Below are 20205 nucleotides of genomic sequence, written 5' to 3' on the forward strand. Positions count from 1 at the left end.
CCTCATAATTTGATACACCTCATTGAGGTCTCCCCTCAGCCTCCTCTGTTCCAAGAAAAACAAACCCAGCCTATCCAATCTGTCCTCATAGCTAAGATTCTCCACTCCTGGCAACATCCTCGTAAACCTCCTCTGTACCCTCTCCAGTGCAATCACGTCCTTCCTGTAATTCCTGTCCATAAGAACATAAGACCCCATAAAAGTACTGATTGCCCTCGCATACTTCCTTGGGTAAGTCCATTCCAAATACTTACTGTAATGTACGCACATGCGAGTATGCTCACAGGTTTGTAGATCTATTGAACCAGGTGCTGGCCTCTATGCTGTGGTACCAGTTGGTCACTTTGACCCCTCACTCTGCGTTTGTCACCAAGGTATAGAAAAAGCTCGGCAACTTCTTCTGGGACAACAGGAAACATTGGGTCTCTGCTGCAGTTCTGAGTCTCCTGCTGAGGGAGGGCGGTCAGGCGCTGGTGTGCGTGAACACCCAAACTACGACCTTCCGACATCAGACCCTGCAGAGATACCTGTACGTCGAACATCCTCCCAGATGGTATGCACTGGAGACGTATTTCTTCCACCAGCAGTACAGCCTTAATTACGACACGCAGCACCTGTTTATAAACATGGCATCCAGGCCTCCATGCGGGAGCTGCCTGTCTTTTACCAGGAACTCATCAGGGTGTGGAACAAGGTCGCCTCCAAGCACAGTTCTCCCCCATCTGGAGTGGCGACTGTCATTTGGGAGTTGCTGTTCAGGAATCCATACCTCCACGACCGCAGTTTTAGGTGGCAGGTGGATGAGAGGACTGTGTTTGGCAAGGTGACCAGGGTCAGGGACCAACTGGATGGCAGAGGAATGTGTTGAATAGTGCCAGACGAGCTGGAACGGCGCCTATCCTGGGCTGACGTCTGGCTTGCGACCAATGCTATTGAGTCGCTAAAAATGGCACTGGGCCCTGACATCACTAGGTACGTCGAGGAGGCTCAAGCACGTGGGGCAATCCCGTCTGAACTGACCCCCGCCTGGCCTGAATTCCTCACAACTTGAGCTGCCTCCGGGAAATCCCATCCGTGCCTTTCAGTTCTGCGCGGAGGCGATTCCTCTACGGGCTGTTCTTGCACACCTTCCATTTTGCCATCCTCGTCTGCCGTCCAGACACGTCATGACGCACCATCTTGCCATCCGGATGAGGCGGGGTCCCCAATGGAGTGTTCTCTATGCGGGAGTCCTCCCTTTATTTATTGGGGACTTGGCCTGGAGGGTGTCTCGTGCAATAAGTTTCCAAGTCAGTTCACGGACTCCCAGGCCATCTGCTATTTCAGCGGTCTGGAAGAGTCCATGTTCGATGTGTATGTATTCCATTATTTGAAGGGGCTGCTCCTCGATTTTTGGATGTACTTCAGTCCTATGCTCCTGATCTTTGGGCACCCGGTGCGGAGGGGAGCGGGTAGGTCGGAGGGCAACCTCGTAGGACTGCCCCTGGGCCTGTCCAAGGTGGCCATTTACCAGTCCAGGCAGTGGGAGGTCGAGGGAGTCATTCACCCGACTGCCTGCCTCTCTTCCGTGGTTACATTCATGCCAGGGTGTCCCTGGAGATGGAGCACGCAGTGTCCACCAGTACGCTCGTGGCCTTCCTCGAGAGGTGGACACCGAAGGGACTGGAGTGCATTATCACCCCCGGCAACCAAATTTTAATTTGATTTAACTTGCAGTTAAAGTTTTATTTTGAAATTTGTGGGTTCTAGTGCCCTTGCCAAAAGTGGGTATTTGATTTTATGTTCTGCTTAAAATAGTGTAGAACTGTTGAGTTGGGAGTGGCTTAGCCAGTCATGTGATGTTCACAAGACTCAATAAAACCCCAGCCAGTTGGGTTCGGGGGATCCACGATAAGGAACGCGGTTGTGAGCCTGGTGGATGAACTGGTAATGTGTAGCGCAATTGTTAAACCTTTTATTGCTATGAATTCTTCAGCAAAGAACGCATGAAGCAAATACATTACAATAACAACCCTCTGTCTGAAGGCATTATGTTTGATCTGTCCATTCACCTTCCTCCTACATTACAACAGTGACTACAGTTCATTATTATAGAATCATAGAAAATTACGGCACAGAAGGAGGCCATTCGGCCCATCGTGTTGGAGCTGTGGTTATGAAGCGCTTTGGGACCGTCTGCGGACATGAAAGATGCTATGGAAATGCAAGTTGTTCCTTTTCTTTATTGTCTCTCTTCAGATCATGGTAAATAGTTTTATTTTTTCAATACTCTTTAAGAACCTCAAAAGATGCGTTCTCAGTTTTCTCTTTTGTGTTAACAAATTCAGTTTCTATTGTCTCTGTATAGCTGAGGTTCCCGACACCAGATATCAGATAGTTAGCTCTTTGCTAAACATTTCCAAGGGCCACGATGTGCTTCCTGTAATATGGGGATGAACTTGTATAGGCTCAGTGATTGCGCGAATGTAACCTTCCAAGAATTACTCGTCACTCAGGGTCGATCCACACATCAAAACGGTTTATTACACCGGCGGGGAGATGAAGCAACTGGTGGGTCCAGGTACCTCTCTCCGCCGAACAAAGGGTTTCATGGATTTTTATATGTTTTACAACAGTTTACTACAGTTACATCAGCCTATTTCGGCCGGACACTATCCAATCATATTGATTATAGATTACATATAGATTCAAATAGACCAATAGAAGTTGTCTCTAACCATTAGGTGACTGCATGATTGTCTCATGTGTTACTAAGGGTTATTCATGGTCTTGTGACATGGTCTGGGCAGCCCTTATCTTACTGTCCTTGGGTGCTGTCTTTGGGCAGTCTCCTTATCTTAGTCCTGTTACAGAGTCGTATTGTTCTAACATGAACCAGGACGTCTTGTCTGAGGCCTGTTAGCCCGTTGATTAGGAACATCTGCAGAGCTCATGTGTATCCCTGCGTGAGAAAACAGCGGTTATCAGTAACTAAGAATGCAGCCTCTTTCTGCTGGCTGAAATCCCTTAGGGCTTTTCTAAACTACAAGCAGCCATCTTTATATATTTTACACACGCATTTAATACTACAATTACATATTTAGTTCTAAGTTTATGCTACAGGTGCCGTTGCTTCTATGGGAAAATCTTTCTCTATAACAATCCCCCCTTTTGGTAAAAGGGGCTAATCTTAGCCCCCTGAAACCGACACTAATTTATATTATTGATTATTTAATGTTTTTGTATCATCCGGTACTCCCTGTTTCCACATGCTGGCCAGTCACTCGATTTCAGGAGTCCCAGTTGGTTTAGATCAAATTAATATAGTTCAAATCGCCCCTTTCGTCTGTCACGCGAATTTCCTTGCTTATCTGAGCTCTGGTGTTAAACCTCCATTGTTGTGCATAATATCTGCAGGACCGGCAAGCCATGACTCCCCATGCTAATGCTAGGACTAGCTGTACACCAGTATGTGTGATATAATTCGAATCCAGGGGTGGATGTTGACATTCATCCCCCAGTTCCAAACCCTCCTCCACCAACTCTCATCCTGCAGCTCTGTGTCGGTGTCTTTCTTCAGTATCCCAATCTTTGTCCGTAGTTGGTGGTAGAGTTTAACAAACTGTCCGACTCTGAGTCTCAGTTCCCTTAGTGCTTCCGCTAAATGGGGAATAGGGGCCTGTTCTTGCTCGTCATAGTCCTGCAGGTGGTCATGGAGCTGATTGGTGGCGTCAATCATTTCGGTACCTCGCCGTCTAACTTGGATAATGCGGGCTTGCCCTATAGTAACGGGTCGTAGGGGTATAAAGCAGAAGTTTGGTTGCGGGATCTGGCATTGCAAGCTGTTATACTGATATGAGTGTTCCGTGGTGGAGACACAGTATCTCTCTTTGACTCCATACCCGGCCCGAGCAAAATGTGTAGGGGCAGGTACTATTTCCAAAACGCATCCATCAGTTCGATTAAAACCACACGCATCTAATTCTCCCTGTCCCACCGGGTGGGGGCACACCGTGATCTCGCTCCTTTGTTTGCATCCTGTTAGGGAGACGCCGAATAGCGTGTTATCTCTACGGATAATGGAGTCTGCGGTTAAGTAGTAACGGAGGGAGGCATTGTCCCGTACGACCCCGATATTCTCCAGTTGATAAAGGGGAAATGGACCTGAGTCTTGTCTGACTGTAGGGATCATCAAGGCAATCGCCACTCCTGCAGCTGTGCCCATTTGGCAGTTTGGGATCGTTGGGTATACTCTGGTTAGTCCCTTCAGAGTGCAGTTAGCCAGTGTCCCCTTCAGCTTGGCTAGCTGAGCCAGATGTGAGCTGTCTATCCAGTCCGGTATCTCCCCCCTTTGGATCTGATCGAGGTTGTGTTGTATCTGTCCTACCATCCACAAACCGTAAGCATGACAGAGTTGCCCTTATCGGAGCTTTCCGGCATCCTCCCTTTCTCTATCAATTAGATGATTAATTGTTTTAACATGTGTCTCGATTATTGATATTCCATCTAATTGTATTTCCATGCCTTCCCTTCCTAAGTCGGCTTGGTCTTTCTGATTCTGCTCTGCCTGCTCTAACAGTTCCCTCATTACATCTTTAAGTTGTTCCACCTTTTCATTCAGTAAGTTTACGATGGAAGTCCCGGTATTTAAAGCCGGTAGCAGCATCATTAACTATTCCTCTCTTATGCCTATGCACCTGCTCTTGTTTTCGGAACCTACTGGCGCCCATGACATCGGCAGCCTGCTGCATTACAACCTTAATTAATACACTATACATCTTCCTTGCCTGTTCTGTACAATACTCCGGCATTTGTATGTCTGAAATATTGATCAGAACAGGCACAATTTCAAGCTTAACATTATCATATAATAGTTCACCTTCGTTAAGTAGTATAATCCCGTTCTGCTGTCCCGTTGTGGTTAAAGAACATGGTAAGAGTTCGGGTGAGGTGGAGTTCGCTATGGGGCACGATGTTGAAGGTGGTGAAAAACATACGCACAAAGATACCGCGGCTGCTCCCACCTCTTCATAAAACCCACATGCCCCCACCCTTTTTCGGTACGTGCCCGCCGGTTGGGGCTTAATAGGGGGCGCGCAAATGATCCGGAAAGTACACTTATCAGGTCCCCGGGCCTCTTCCCTTCTGATGCAGTTGACCCTGGTATCAGTGGAGCAGTGTACGCATACTGTATTCTTGCTCGAGTCTACCTGCAGCCAGGCATTCAAATAAGTTCAGTCTTTGCTCCAGTCTTTGGCTGCTGGGATGCATATCCCATCAGTTAAATTAAACAAGATCCCATAGTTCGGGTAAATGTCCTGTGTTTGCTGTATCTCTCGTAGTCCATCCGAGTTATCTGATGTTTGTATGAGTATGGAGATCCCTAGCATCATGCTGCAGAGCTGAAGTGGCCACTGTAATTCCATCTCGGTGGGTGTTTTATCTGAAAACTTTAAACAGACTGCCTGGTCGTCACCAGGTATTAGCTACTGATTTGCTTGCGCCGAAGTTCTGTAAGATTAGAGGTAAAGATTAGGTTATCCACGTTTTTATAGCCGTACCATCTCTATCGCTATCTGTCCTGGTCTCTATAGTCGACGGTTCTGGACTAATACGGGTCGAGCTCGGGCTTGTTCGGTAACCCATTTAAATATTATCCATACTCCTACCAATATTAGGGCCACCATTATGCCTGCAAACATTCCGTCCTTTAAGGTGTTTTGCCATTCCTGGTATTTAGCAGCATACCAAGTGGTCTCCCTGAAGGGTACTATCTCGGGGTCCGACATGGTCTTAGTTATATCACTTTAACTGGGACCAGTGCTTCCTCCAGCCCTTCCCTTTCATATCAATACATGCACATGTGTCACTGGTTAAAATTATATCATAAGGTCCTATCCACCTTGGGGCAAATCCCGTGCGTTCAGGGATGACTTGTACCAGGACTTTATCCCCTACCTGTGGCAGGTGAGGTTCGGTCGTGCCCTGGTCTTGGCTCTCTAGGTCTCGTATGGTCTGCTGGTCCCTCACCTCCTGTCGCAATTCTTTTAACTGTGAAACTAATTGTTTAACATATTGTTTAATACGATCTCATAAGGGCCCCATATCTTCCCCTCCCACTATTACATTCTCAGGGAGTTTCATGGCTCTACCGGTCATTAACTCAAAAGGGGTCAGACCTGTTTTCGATTCGGGGTGGCCCTAAGCCTCATTAATACACAGGGTAAAACGTCCACCCATCCCTTTCCTGTCTCAGCTATTACCTTTGCAATTGCCGTCTTAAGGGTACGATTCATGCGTTCTACCATTCCCGAACTTTGGGGGTAATGGGGGATGTGGAACTGTTGCCAAATCCCTAATAATCTGCAGGCCCGCTTCATGACCTGTCCTGTGGAATGCGTGCCTTGGTCGTAATCAATCTGAAGGAGTATCCCCCAGCGTGGGATGATGTCGAAGGCGAGGATACGGGCCACAGTGGTGGCCCCACAGTCCCGAGTGGGAAATGCCTCCACCCATCTCGTGAACTGATCTATGATCACCAAACAATATTTCTTCCCCTTACTGTTGGGTAACGGTCCGGTGAAATCGATCTGTAAATTTTCCCATGGTCCCTTAGGGCGTGGCTGATGTCCCAATTTAACCTTTATAGGTTTTCCAGGGTTATGTTTGATACGTCCTTACTACACAGTATAAATGCACACGAGGCCCATGCTTGAGAGAAGGTCAGTCTGTGACCTGTCCTTTATTCCTTAGCACTCAAGTGATGAAGGTGGGTGGAGCTTCCCCTTTTATACCTGAAGGTCCAGGTTAGGAGTGTCTCCCATCTAGTGGTCAGTGTACTCACGGTGTACAACTTAGGTCAGTTTATACATGGGTTACAATGCTGGTTGAATACATGACATCACCTCCCCCCCCAAAGTCTTATTCGGATCACAAGTTGAATCTCTCTGGTGGTTTACGCTCCCTTGTAGAGCGCCTGAGTTGGGGCTCCGGTTGTTGGGTGCTGGCCTGAGTGTCTGCTGTTTGCAGTGCCTCAGGCCTGTCCGGACTGCCCACAGTGACTGGGCTCTCCTCCCTTTGGTTCCGGTGTTCGGTCACCTGTGGTGGAGTGAACTCTATATCGTGTTTTTCCTCTGCTTCTTCTATGGGGTTGCTGAACCTTCTTTTTGTTTGATCCACATATTTGCAGCAGATTTGTCCATTGGTAAGTTTAACTACCAGAATCCTATTTCCCTCTTTGGCAATCACAGTGCCTGAGAGCCATTTGGGCCCTGTAGCGTAGTTGAGGACAAAAACAGGATCATTTACATCAATACATCGCGCCCTCGCATTCCTGTCATGGTAGTGATATTGTGACTGGCGCCTGCTCTCGACAATTTCTTTCATGGTGGGGTGTATAAGGGATAATCGGGTTTTGAGCGTCCTTTTCATTAGTAGCTCTGTGGGTGGAACCCCTGTGAGCGAGTGCGGTCGGGATCTATAGGCCAACAGGAGGCGTGATAAGCGGGTTTGTAGGGAACCCCCTTGGAATCTGAGCATCCCCTGTTTGATTATCTGCACTGCTCGTTCTGCCTGGCCGTTTGAGGCCGGCTTGAACGGTGCCGTTCTAACATGGTTAATTCCATTGCCTGCTATGAAGTCCTGGAATTCAGTGCTTGTGAAGCACGGGCCATTGTCGCTGACCAAGATGTCCGGTAGACCGTGGGCGGCGAACATTGCCCGTAGACTTTCTACCGTGGCAGAGGATGTGCTTGAATTTAAAATGTCACACTCGATCCATTTGGAGTAGGCGTCTACTACAACCAAAAACATTTTCCCCATGAAAGGACCTGCGTAGTCCACATGGATGCGTGACCAAGGCTTGGCGGGCCATGGCCAGGGGCTAAGGGGGGCTTCCCTGGGCGCATGGCCTAGCTGGGCACACGTGTTGCACCTGCGAACACAAAGTTCCAGATCTGCGTCTATCCCTGGCCACCAAACGTGTGACCTGGCAATTGCCTTCATCGTGACAATGCCCGGGTGCCCATTGTGGAGTTCTCTGATGAACACCTCTCTGCCCATCTGGGACATGACTATGCGGTTTCCCCACAGTAGGCAATCGGCCTGAATCGAGAGTTCATCCTTGCGCCTGTGAAATGGTTTAAATTTCTCAGGGCATGCCCTGTACGTGGCTGCCCAGTCCCCATTCAGGACACATTTCTTGACTCGAGACAATAGCGGGTCTCTATTTGTCCAGACTTTAATCTGACGGGCTGTCACAGGTGAGCCTTCGCTTCCGAAAGCTTCAACAGCCATGACCATCTCAGCACCATGCTCGGTAGCCCCCTCAGTGGTGGCTAGTGGGAGCCTGCTGAGTGCATCGGCGCAGTTTTCGGTGCCCGGTCTGTGCCGAATTGTGTAGTCATAGGCAGCTAACGTGAGTGCCCACCTCTGTATGCGGGCCGATGCGTTTGCATTTATGGCCTTGTTGTCGGCCAAAAGGGACGTTAGGGGTTTGTGATCTGTCTCCAGCTCAAATTTCCTGACAAACAGGTACTGGTGCATTTTCTTTACTGCATATACACATGCGAGCGCCTCCTTTTCTACCATCCTGTAGCCCCTTTCTGCCTGGGACAGACTCCTGGAGGCATAAGCTATCGGCTGTAACTGACCCTTGGCATTGACATGCTGCAACACACACCCGACACCATAGGACGACGCATCGCACGTTAACACAAGTTTCTTACATGGGTCATATCGCGTTAACAGATTGTTGGAACATAACAAATTGCGTGCTCTATTAAAAGCCCTTTCCTGGCTGTCCCCCCAGACTCATTCGCGACCTTTGCGTAGAAGCACGTGTAGCGGCTCTAGCAGCGTGCTCAATTTGGGAAGAAAGTTACCAAAATAGTTCAGGAGCCCCAGGAACGAACGCAGCTCCGTCGTGTTACGGGGTCTGGGTGCTCTCTGGATCGCTTCCGTCTTGGATGCAGTAGGGCTGATCCCGTCTGCTGCTACCCTCATCCCCAGGAATTCTACCTCTGGAGCTAGGAAGACGCACTTCGCCTTTTTCAGTCGCAGACCTACCCAGTCCAGTCTGCTTAGCACCTCCTCCAGGTTGTGGAGGTGTTCTTCAGTATCATAACCTGTAATGAGGATGTCGTCCTGAAAAACCATTGGCCCTGGAATCGACTTGAGGAGGCTTTCCATATTTCGTTGGAAGATCGCGGCGGCCGAGCGAATCCCGAACGGACATCTGTTGTACTCAAACAACCCCTTGTGTGTCGTGATGGTGGTCAGCTTCTTCGACTCACTCGCCAGCTCCTGGGTCATGTAAGCTGAGGTCAGGTCCAATTTTGAAAAAAGTTTGCCACCGGATAGCGTCGCAAAGAGGTCTTCCGCTCTCGGTAGCGGGTACTGGTCTTGGAGTGACACCCGATTTATGGTGGCCTTGTAATCATCACATATCCTGACCGACCCATCCGCCTTGAGCACCAGCACAATCGGGCTCGCCCAGTCACTGAATTCGGCTGGCGAGATGATGCCTTTCCTCAACAGGCGGTCCAATTCGCCTTCTATCTTTTCCCGCATCACATACGGCACCGCTCTGGCCTTGTGGTGTACTGGTCTGGCGTCCAGGTTTATGTGAATCACTACCTTGGCCCCCATGAAAGTGCCAATGCCGGGTTGAAATAATGAGTCAAATTTGTCCAGGACCTGTGAGCATGATACTCGCTCCACAGAGGAAATTGCATTGACATCGCCCCATTTCCAGTTCATGACAGTAAGCCAACTCCTCCCCAGTAGTGCAGGACCGTCCCCTGGGACAATCCAGAGTGGCAACCTGTTCTCCGAATCTTTGTGGGTCACGACTACAGTGGCGCTGCCTAGCACCGGAATGATCTGCTTTGTGTATGTCCGTAGCTGTGCGTCAATCGGCGATAATTTTGGCCTCCTGGCCTTGGATGCCCACAACTTTTCGAACTGTTTGATACCCATCAGGGACTGGCTGGCACCCGTGTCTAACTCCATTGATACTGGGATGCCATTGAGGAGCACTTTCATCATTATCGGTGGCGTCCTGGTGTATGAACTGTATACGTGCTCCACATGAACTCGATGAACTTCAGCTTCCAGCGATTTCCCCCAGTGTCCATTTCTGCAATTTCTGCAGGTATTTTGCTCATCTCTGCAAACTCCGGCTGAATGTATGCCTCCACGCCTCCAGCATGAGTTGCGGTTTGAAACAAAAGGTCCCTTGCCAGTCGATCGTCCCTGACTGCCCCTGTTATTGTCCTTGAGTGCACCATTAACAGGTGTTGATGGCCCCATTACTGGCCGCATTGTCCATTGCAATGGCATGAATCGCTGTTCAGCTTGCCATTGTCTCTGTCGAACTCCCCCTCTGGGTTCGACTACATGTTGGGGCATGCCTGACTGCCCTTGTCTACCTGGAGAACTGTGTGCTGCTTTAACAATGTTGAATCTCTGTCCCAACCATTCCTTAACACAGTACCTCTCGTCTGTTCTACTAGTGGCCATGCTCGCGTGGTTTAAATCCCAGTTTCTTGTCGCCATTGATACGTCCTTACTACACAGTATAAATGCACACGAGGCCCATGCTTGAAAGAAGGTCAGTCTGTGACCTGTCCTTTATTCCTTAGCACTCAAGTGATGAAGGTGGGTGGAGCTTCCCCTTTTATACCTGAAGGTCCAGGTTACGAGTGTCTCCCACCTAGTGGTCAGTGTTCTCACGGTGTACAACTTAGGTCAGTTTATACATGGGTTACAATGCTGGTTGAATACATGACAATGTTGTGCGCATATCAGGCATCGCTGGCAATGTTTCGCTACATCTCATCCTATTCCCGCCCACCACTAGTCCTTTATTAGTCGATTTAATGACCCATCCCTCGCGGCGTGGTCCAGTTCGTGATGTAATTTTAGTAGCTCAGTTTGGATAGATGATAGGGCCACTACCTGTCTTCCCTTTTTCCACACACCGTCTCCCCCCTTTACCGCCCCCCTTTTGTTCCCACGCGGACTGTTCTTCCGGGCTACTTTCCTCCTGTATTTTTTGTATATTTAATTCCTCCGTCCGTCCCTATCGTGGCTACTGGGATAGTCTGAGGTTCAGCCTCTTCCGCAGTGCTTCGGGCTGCTAGGTCTGCTAACATGTTTCCCTGTTGCTCTTTGCTTTCGATCTTCTGGAGGGTCTTAACCTTTATTACGGCTGCTGCGAGAGGGTATTTGACGGCTTTTATTCGTTCTCGGACTACATTCTTGTGTTTAATATGTCCCCCTCCCGATGTTATATATCCCCATCTATTCCAAGCTGTCATATAGTCGTGAACCACCCCAAACGCGTATCGACTATCCGTAAAGATGTTTATGCGTTTTCCCTCTGCTAGTCTCAAGGCCTCTGTTAACGCCACCAGTTCGGCTACCTGAGCCGATACTGTCCCTTCCAACCCTCCTCGTAGGAGTGTGGTCCCGTCATGGTCTACACGGCCCATCCAGTCCGAAATTGACCGTTGATGTACCGACGGGATCCGTCGACGTAAAGAGTCAGGTCGGGGTTGGTCAGGGGGTCATCGGCTATTTCCCCCTCCTCTCCCTGATCTATCTCTATCTGACACTGGTGGGGCTTGCCTTCGGTCACCATTCCTTCTGCTGGGTTTAACCCTATGTCTCATTACCTGTACTGACTGATCTTTGTGTATCAATACCGTTTCCCACGTCACCCGTCGGGCATCTGACACCGTTTTTAACCTTCCGGTGTTCAACAATTCCATTATAGTGTGCTTAGTGTGTATAACCAACTGTCCGGTCGGTCATTGTCACAGGCTCACATACTCTCACAGCCCAGACTGCACAATCCAGGGCCGCTACACATCGATGGAGCCCTTTTACTATCGGGGATTCCTGTGTGGAGTAATACGCTACAGGTCTCATTGCACCCCCCCTTTTCTTGGGTCACTACTGCGCTGTAAAAGCCCCCCTCCAGGTTGTAATACATGTGGAATGGTTTGGACATGTCTGGTAATTTTAGTGCAGGGGCTGACAGCAGCCCAGCTTTCAACCGTTCATAGGCTTTCTCCAGATCCACCCCCCCATTCGACTTGCTCTGTTCCGGGTTTTCCGCCCGTGACTAAACACTGAATGGGCTCTGCGATCGTTGCAAACTGGGAAATAAAATTCCTACAGTAGTTGAACAGTCCCATTACCCGCCGTACGCCCCGCACTGTGGTGGGTCAAGGCATGTCGGCAATCGCTGTTTTCCGATCTGTCGGGAGAATCTTGGTTCCCTGACTAATGTCGTGCCCCAAGTATTGTACTCTAGCCTGTCCTATTTGTGATTTCCTCGGATTTATCTTAAATCCTGCCTTCCCTAACGTTCTCAATACCGTTGTTAGGGCGCCTAGATGCTCTCGGTCATTTGACAGGCTATGAGAATGTCATTCACGTATTGTAATATCGTACTGGTGTACGGTGTTAGGTTGCATTCTTCCAGGGTCCTACTCATAACTCGATGGAAAATGTTTGGGCTGTTGTGGAACCCTTGGGGGAGCCGGGTCCATGTATATTGCTTGCCCTGGGAAGTGAAAGCGAACTTTTCCTGGGACTCAGGATCCAATGGGATCGACCAGAATCCGTTAGCAATGTCCAGGACGGTGAAGACCTTGTGTTCCGGACTTAGGCCGTTAAAGATCGTGGCAGGACTGGCTACGATTGGGTATTTTTTGGGTGTTACTTTATTCAGGGCAGTATAATCTATTGTTAATCGGTAGCTATCATCGGGTTTTTTCACCGGCCGCATTGGAGAGTTTGTGACTGATACTGTTTGTCTTAATATACCTTGTTCTACCAAGTCTCTTATGATTGACTCTGTGGCTCGTATGGCTTCAGGTTTAATCGGGTACTGCTTGTGGGGAGGGTGAATGGGCCCTATGATCATTTCTGGTAATATATTAATAAGTCCACAGTCCTGCTTGTCTTTTGCCCATATATCAGGCAGGGCTTGACATATTAGTCCCAACACCCCATCTTTAGTCCAGTCCCTAGTTAACTTGGCCACATTACCCACGGTGGCTACATTCTTCACCGGGACCCATTTTCCGGTGATTTTGTCTTTATGTCTCTTTCTCGTCATCCAAACTACTTATTTATTTCGGGCGTCTACTATTGTGCCGAGCTCATTTAACAAATCTATTCCTAATATGGTACCCTCCGTGTTAGGACATAACCAGAATTGTACCGGTAGCATAATGCTGCCTACTTCTAGTAATTGGTATTCACTCTGACATGCAACGGTTTGGTTTCCTCCTACTCCCTGTACAATAATTGATCGTTGGGTTGTGGGCAAGTCAAGGTTGGTCAGGGACACTGATGCACCCGTATCTATTAACATGTTGCACCGCCGGCCCCCTAACGATGCGTTGACTCACATACGAGGATCAAGTCCTTGACCGGGGGCCGATGCGATTCATAGGGGTTGTTTCTGTTGCCGGGTTAGCTGCTGGATGATGTCCAAAAGCTGCTGGTTCCCCAGTTTACTGGCATCTACTGTTTTCTCATTAGATCCCTGTTTCTTTCTTCGTACCGAGGAAGGTCCCTAACCCTCACGTCCACCTCCCCTTGACCAACAATCCTTCAGTTCATGTCCCAATCTACCACAGTTCTTACACTTTTTGGGAGACTCCTGCAGTGGGGTTGTATCTTCTACATGGCACTCCGCTCGGCGGTGTCCCGGTTCTTTGCACTTAAAACAAACTTCAGGTGCCGTTGTGGCAGCTGCTGCATGGATTTCTGTAGTGTCGGCTGCAGCTTTGGATCTCTGCTGATTATCTACCACAGTGGCCCAGTTTTCCAGATCGTCATAATTATTAAATATCACTAACCCTGTTTTCAGTATGGTTTAGTGTGCGGGGCTTAACCCATCTTTATACAGCTGTATGAAAGCCGGATTCTGCCTATCTACATTTGGTACTCCACTATGTGCTAAGAAGACTTCACATTTCCTAGTTCCATATTCCTGTGCTCCTTCGCCTTCCTTTTGGGTTACTCCTACTATCGAATTCCAATTCACGGGGACCTGTCCTAAAGCTCTTGTAACCTCTATTTTAAATACTGCTATGTCTGCTTCCTGCTGTTGCTGGTCAATGGACAGGTCCTCACACCAAGGCCCATCTCTATAAGCTGCGGGTAGCCGTGCCCAGTAACTTTTGGGCATTTTAGTTCTAACTAATCCTGCTACATCCCGACTGTGGAGTTGGTGGCAAATGCACATTTCCTTAATTTTTTGCCAGAAAGCCGCATTACTACTTCGGGGTACCAGGACAGGTAATTTATCTAGCAGCTGCATTGTATCTCCGGGAGATAGGGAGATGTATGTCATTTTTACTTGCGGGGGTCAAGCTGCTCGTCCCGGTCCTCCTTGCCCGGGGCGCCATGCTGGGATCCCTGGTATGTATTCTAGTTTTATCGGGGCTGCTTTAGCCGTGTATGTCGGGGCATATGGAGCGGGTAGGGCATCTCTTTCGCCCCTATCATACTCATTCGTACCTTCGTCTGGGAATCCCCAGTCAATGTCCTCCTCACTAGTGGTGCGCCCGCGCCTTTGGCCAGGGTGGGCAGGATGGTCTGTCCGGACATGACCTTCCCCTTCTCCCTTTTATTTCTTATATATTGGTTTACCTTTTCTGTCAATATTACATGGGCCTGGAGGATCAGGACCAAGGCTTTTTCATCTTGATCTTTCCTTTCCTGTTTCCGCCACTCTCGCTGATCCTCCGGCAAGTCATGGGGTTTCGAACCTGATGTAATCATTCGACTTATCATCCTTTTCTGTTTCTCCGTCAAAAGGCAGGTAAGGGACCCGTCAGGTCCCCACTCGAGTTCTGTTGTTATATTGGCCATGTTTAGTACTTAGTATTGGGGATAGTTAGAGATCTAACTCTCAGAGGTCCGCCTTCACCAGCGTGACTTGTAATAGACCACCTCACTCTCAGCGGTCCGCCTGCACCAACGTGACTTGTAGTCGGCTGTTTCTAACTCATAAATTTAGTTTGGGCAGCTCGTTAAAGATCTAACTCTCAGAGGTCCACCTTCACCAGCGTGACTTGTAGTATAACACCTAACTCTCAGAGGTTCGCCTTCACCAGCGTGACTTGTAGTAGGCCATTTTCTAGCTACTGTCAGGTTACGAATCTGCTATTACACAAACTCGCGCAATTCTTAAAACACGCTTAAGCAATTCCCGCAGTGCTCTACGCCTCCTTAATGACTGCCTACCACCGTTTTGCCTGTTGGTCCGACCCTCCTTACAGGTTGGATATTGCGTCGGCCTCTGAACACCACCTGGTCCCTTCCCCCCCCGGGAACTATTGCCCCCTTCCTTACTGGGTCCGGGAGGTGTTGCTTGGTCTCACGATCCTATGGTCTCAGGGGGTTCTCTACGCCTACATGATCCTGGCCGTCCCGTGGGACTAAGTCCTCTTAATTCAGGCTCAGGCTAGGTGTGTGAGATACTGGACCATCCATCCGGTCGATCAACCTGTGCGTTCACCTCCAGCACCCCGCTATTTTCATGCTCGGACTTATACTCACCCGGATTCTCCAGGGGTGTCCCAACGGCTTCCGCAATATCCTGCCGACTATGCCATTGATAGTGCGAATGTAACCTTCCAAGAATCACTCGTCACTCAGGGTCGATCCACACATCAAAACGGTTTATTACGCCGGTGGGGAGATGAAGCAACTGGTGGGTCCAGGTACCTCTCTCCGCCGAACATAGGGTTTCATGGATTTTTATATGTTTTACAACAGTTTACTTCAGTTGCATCAGCCCATTTTGGCCGGACACTATCCAATCATATTGAGTATAGATTACATATAGATTCAAATAGACCAATGGAAGTCGTCTCTAACCATTATGTGACTGCATGGTTGTCTCATTTGTTACTAAGTGTTATTCATGGTCTTGTGACATGGTCTGGGCTTCCCTTATCTTACTGTCCTTGGGTGCTGTCTTTGGGCAGTCTCCTTATCTTAGTCCTGTTACAGAGTCGTATTGTTCCAACATGAACCAGGACGTCTTGTCTGAGGCCTGTCAGCCCGTTGATTAGGAACATCTGCAGAGCTCATGTGTATCCCTGTGTGAGAAACAGCAGTTATCAGTAACTAAGAATGCAGTCTCTTTCTGCTGGCTGAAATCCATTGGGGCTTTGTTAAACCTCAAGCAGCCATCTTTATACATTTTACACACGCATTTAATACTACAATTACATATTTAGTTCTAACATTATGCTACAGGTACCGTTGCTTCTATGGGAAAATCTTTCTCTTTCTCGATAACACTCAATGTCACAGTCATTGATTCCATCCCCTATACCACCCAAGATCCTACTTTGCCTTTGTTATGCTCATATTAAAGTGATACAACTGAGTACTGCATGCAATGAGTAAGTGTGACCTTAGCTCCTTTAATTAAACTCCAGAGTGCCATTACAGCATGGGAGGCCTGCTTATATACAGTGCTCCCATGGGATGCTGGGATCCCTTGGGACTCCAACAGGTAGGCCCTCTGGTGGAGGTATGATACAGATTGCCAAGGGTTACATACATAACATCACTCCCTCCCAAAGTTAACAGTACACTTATTTACAGGGTGAGACGATCTGGGGCTTTTCGCTCCCTTGTCGATTGTCTCGGTACAAATGCAGGTGTGGGTGAGTTGGTTCCTTCTTCGCTGGGCTGCTGGGCAGCTGGCCTTGCCGGGCTACTGAGGATGGTGAGTTCAGCTTCGTGGTGAACCGTGATGTCGGTTGCCACTTGTGTGTGTGTGTTGGAGGGTCGAAGTTGGTGGTGTCCTCTCGGGTTGCTCGTGGCTGTTTGTGAATCGCAATTAGGTTTGGTCCAAATGCTTTCTGCACGTTAGTCCTTGGCCAGTTTGACCTGAACCACCCTACTCCCTTTTTTGGCTACGACCGTGCCAGCAAGCCATTTGGGACCATGTCTATAGTTGAGTACAAATACTTCAATATCACGTGACAAGTTTGCGCGATCATGGTACATGTTTTGTTGATGCCGCCTGCCCTCGACGTGATTATGGAGATCAGGGTGGTCAAGAGAGAGGCTTGTTTTGAGCACCCTTTTCATGAGCAGCTCGGCTGGGGGAACCCCGGTGAGCGAGTGGGGTCTGGTGCGGTAGCTGAGCAGGACTCGGGACAGGTGGGTCTGCAGGGAGCCTTCCGACACACATTTCAAGCTTTGCTTGATGTTTTGGACTGCCCGTTATGCCTGGCCGTTGGATGCGGGCTTGAACGGGGCAGATGTGACATGCTTGATCCCGTTGCGGGTCATGAATTCCTTGAATTCAGCACTGGTGAAACACGGCCACATCAGGCAGGCCGTGTGTGGTAAACATGGCTTGTAGGCTTTTGATGGTGGCAGTGGACGTGCTTACAGACATTATTACACATTCAATCCATTTTGAATAAGCATCCACAACAACCAAGAACATTTTGCCGAGGAATGAGCCCGCAAAGTCAATGTAGTTCCTAGACCACGGTTTGGAGGGCCATGACCACAAACTTAGCGGTGCCTCTCCGGGTGCATTGCTCAGTTGAGAGAAAATATTGCATTGCCGCACATAAGCCTCTTAAGTCTGAGTCGATGCCGGGTCACCACACATGGGATCTGGCTATAGCTTTCATCATTACTATGCCTGGGTGGGTACTGTGTCGGTCGTGTATGAACGTTTCTCTGCCTTTCTTAGGCAAAACCACGCAATTACCCAGAAAATGACAGTCCGCCTGTATGGACATTTCGTCTTTGCGCCGCTGGAACGGCTTGATCTCTTCATGCATCTCCGCTGGGACACTGGACCAGCTCCCATGGAGAACACAGTTTTTTACCAGGGACAGTAAAGGATCCTGGCTGGTCCAGGTCCTGATCTGGCGGGCTGCAATGGGTGACTTTTCATTTTCGAATGCATCCATCACCAAGAGTAAGTCTGCAGGCTGTGCCATTTTCACCCCGGTGGTGGGCAATGGTAGCTGACTGAGAGCATCAGCGCAGTTCTCTGTGCCTGGTCTGTGGCGGATTACATAGTTGTATGCAGACAGCATGAGTGCCCATCTTTGGATGCGGGCAGTGGCATTGGTGTTAATCCCTTTGCTCTCTGAGAATAGCGATATGAGCGGCTTATGGTCAGTTTCTAGCTCAAACTTGAGACCAAACCGATACTGGTGCATTTTTTTCACCCCGTAAACGCAGGCCAGAGCTTCTTTTTCAAACCGGTTGGTGGCTCAACCGTGGCTAACAAAGGAAATTAGGGAAAGTGTTAAATCCAAGGAAGAGGCATATAAATTGGACAGAAAAAAGCAGCAAACCTGAGGACCGGGAGAAATTTAGAATTCAGCAGAGGAGGACAAAGGGTTTAATTAGGAGGGGGAAAATACAGTATGAGAGGAAACTTGCTGGGAACATAAAAACTGACTGCAAAAGCTTCTATAAATATGTGAAGAGAAAAAGATTAGTGGAGACAAACGTAGGTCCCTTGCAGTCAGAATCAGGTGAATTTATAATGGAGAACAAAGAAATGGCAGACCAATTGAACAACTACTTTGTTTCTGTCTTCACGAAGGAAGACACAAATAACCTTCCGGAAATACTAGGGGACCGAGGGTCTTGTGAGAAGGAGAAACTGAAGGAAATCCTTATTAGTCAGGAAATTGTGTTCGGGAAATTGATGGGATTGAAGGCCGATAAATCCCCAGGGCCTGATAGTCTGCATCCCAGAGTACTTAAGGAAGTGACCCTAGAAATAGTGGATGCATTGGTGATCATTTTCCAACAGTCTATCGACTCTGGATCAATTCCTATGGACTGGAGGGTAGCTAATGTAACACCACTTTTTAAAAAAGGAGGGAGTGGGAAAACGGGGAATTATAGACCGGTTCGCCTGACATCAGTAGTAGGGAATCAATTATTAAAGATGAAATAGTAGCGCATTTGTAAAGCAGTGACAGGATCGGTCCAAGTCAGCATGGATTTATGAAAGAGAAATCATGCTTGACAAACCTTCGAGAATTTTTTGAGGATGTAACTAGTAGAGTGGACAAGGGAGAACCAGTGGATGTGATGTATTTGGACTTTCAAAAGGCTTTTGACAAGGTCCCACACAAGAGATTGGTGTGCAAAATTAAAGCACATGGTATTGGGGTTAATGTATTGACGTGGATAGAGAACTGGTTGGCAGACAGGAAGCAGAGAGTCGGGATAAACGGGTCCTTTTCGGAATGACAGGCAGTGACTAGTGGGGTGCCGCAGGGCTTAGTGCTGGGACCCCAGCTATTTACAATATACGTCAATGATTTAGATGAAGGAATTGAGTGTAATATCTCCAAGTTTGCAGATGACACTAAACTGGGTGGCGTTGTGAGCTGTGAGGAGGATGCTAAGAGGCTGCAGGGTGACTTGGACAAGTTTGGTGAGTGGGCAAATGCATGGCAAATGCAGTATAATGTGGATAAATGTGAGGTTATCCACTTTGGTGGCAAAAACATGAAGGCAGAATATTATCTGAATGGCAGCAGATTAGAAAAGGTGAAGTGCAACGAGACCTGGGTGTCATGGTTCATCAGTCATTGAAGGTTGGCATGCAGGTGCAGCTGGCGGTGAAGAAGGCAAAGCTAGGGGATTTGAGTATAGGAGCAGGGAAGTCTTGCTGCAGTTGTACAGGGCCTTGGTAAGGCCTCACCTGGAATATTGTGTTCAGTTTTGGTCTCCTAATCTGAGGAAGGACGTTCTTGCTCTTGAGGGAGTGCAGCGAAGGTTCACCAGACTGATTCCCGGGATGGCAGGACTGACATATGAGGAGAGACTGGATCGACTGGGCCTGTATTCGCTGGAGTTTAGAAGGATGAGAGGGGATCTCACAGAAACATATAAAATTCCGACTAGACTGGACAGGTTAGATGCAGGAAGAATGTTCCTGATGTTGGGGAAGTCCAGAACCAGGGGTCACACTCTAATGATAAGGGGTAAGCCATTTAGGATCAAGATGAGGAGAGTTGTTAACCTGTGGAATTCTCGACTGCAGAGAGTTGTTCATGCCAGTTCGTTAGCTATATTCAAGGGGGAGTTAGATATGGCCCTTACGGCTAATGGGATCAAGGGGTATGGAGAGAAAGCAGGAAAGGGATACTGAGGTGAATGATCAGCCATGATCATATTGAATGG

This window comes from Pristiophorus japonicus, chromosome 6, assembly GCF_044704955.1.
Source record: "Pristiophorus japonicus isolate sPriJap1 chromosome 6, sPriJap1.hap1, whole genome shotgun sequence".
NCBI lineage: Eukaryota > Metazoa > Chordata > Chondrichthyes > Pristiophoridae > Pristiophorus > Pristiophorus japonicus.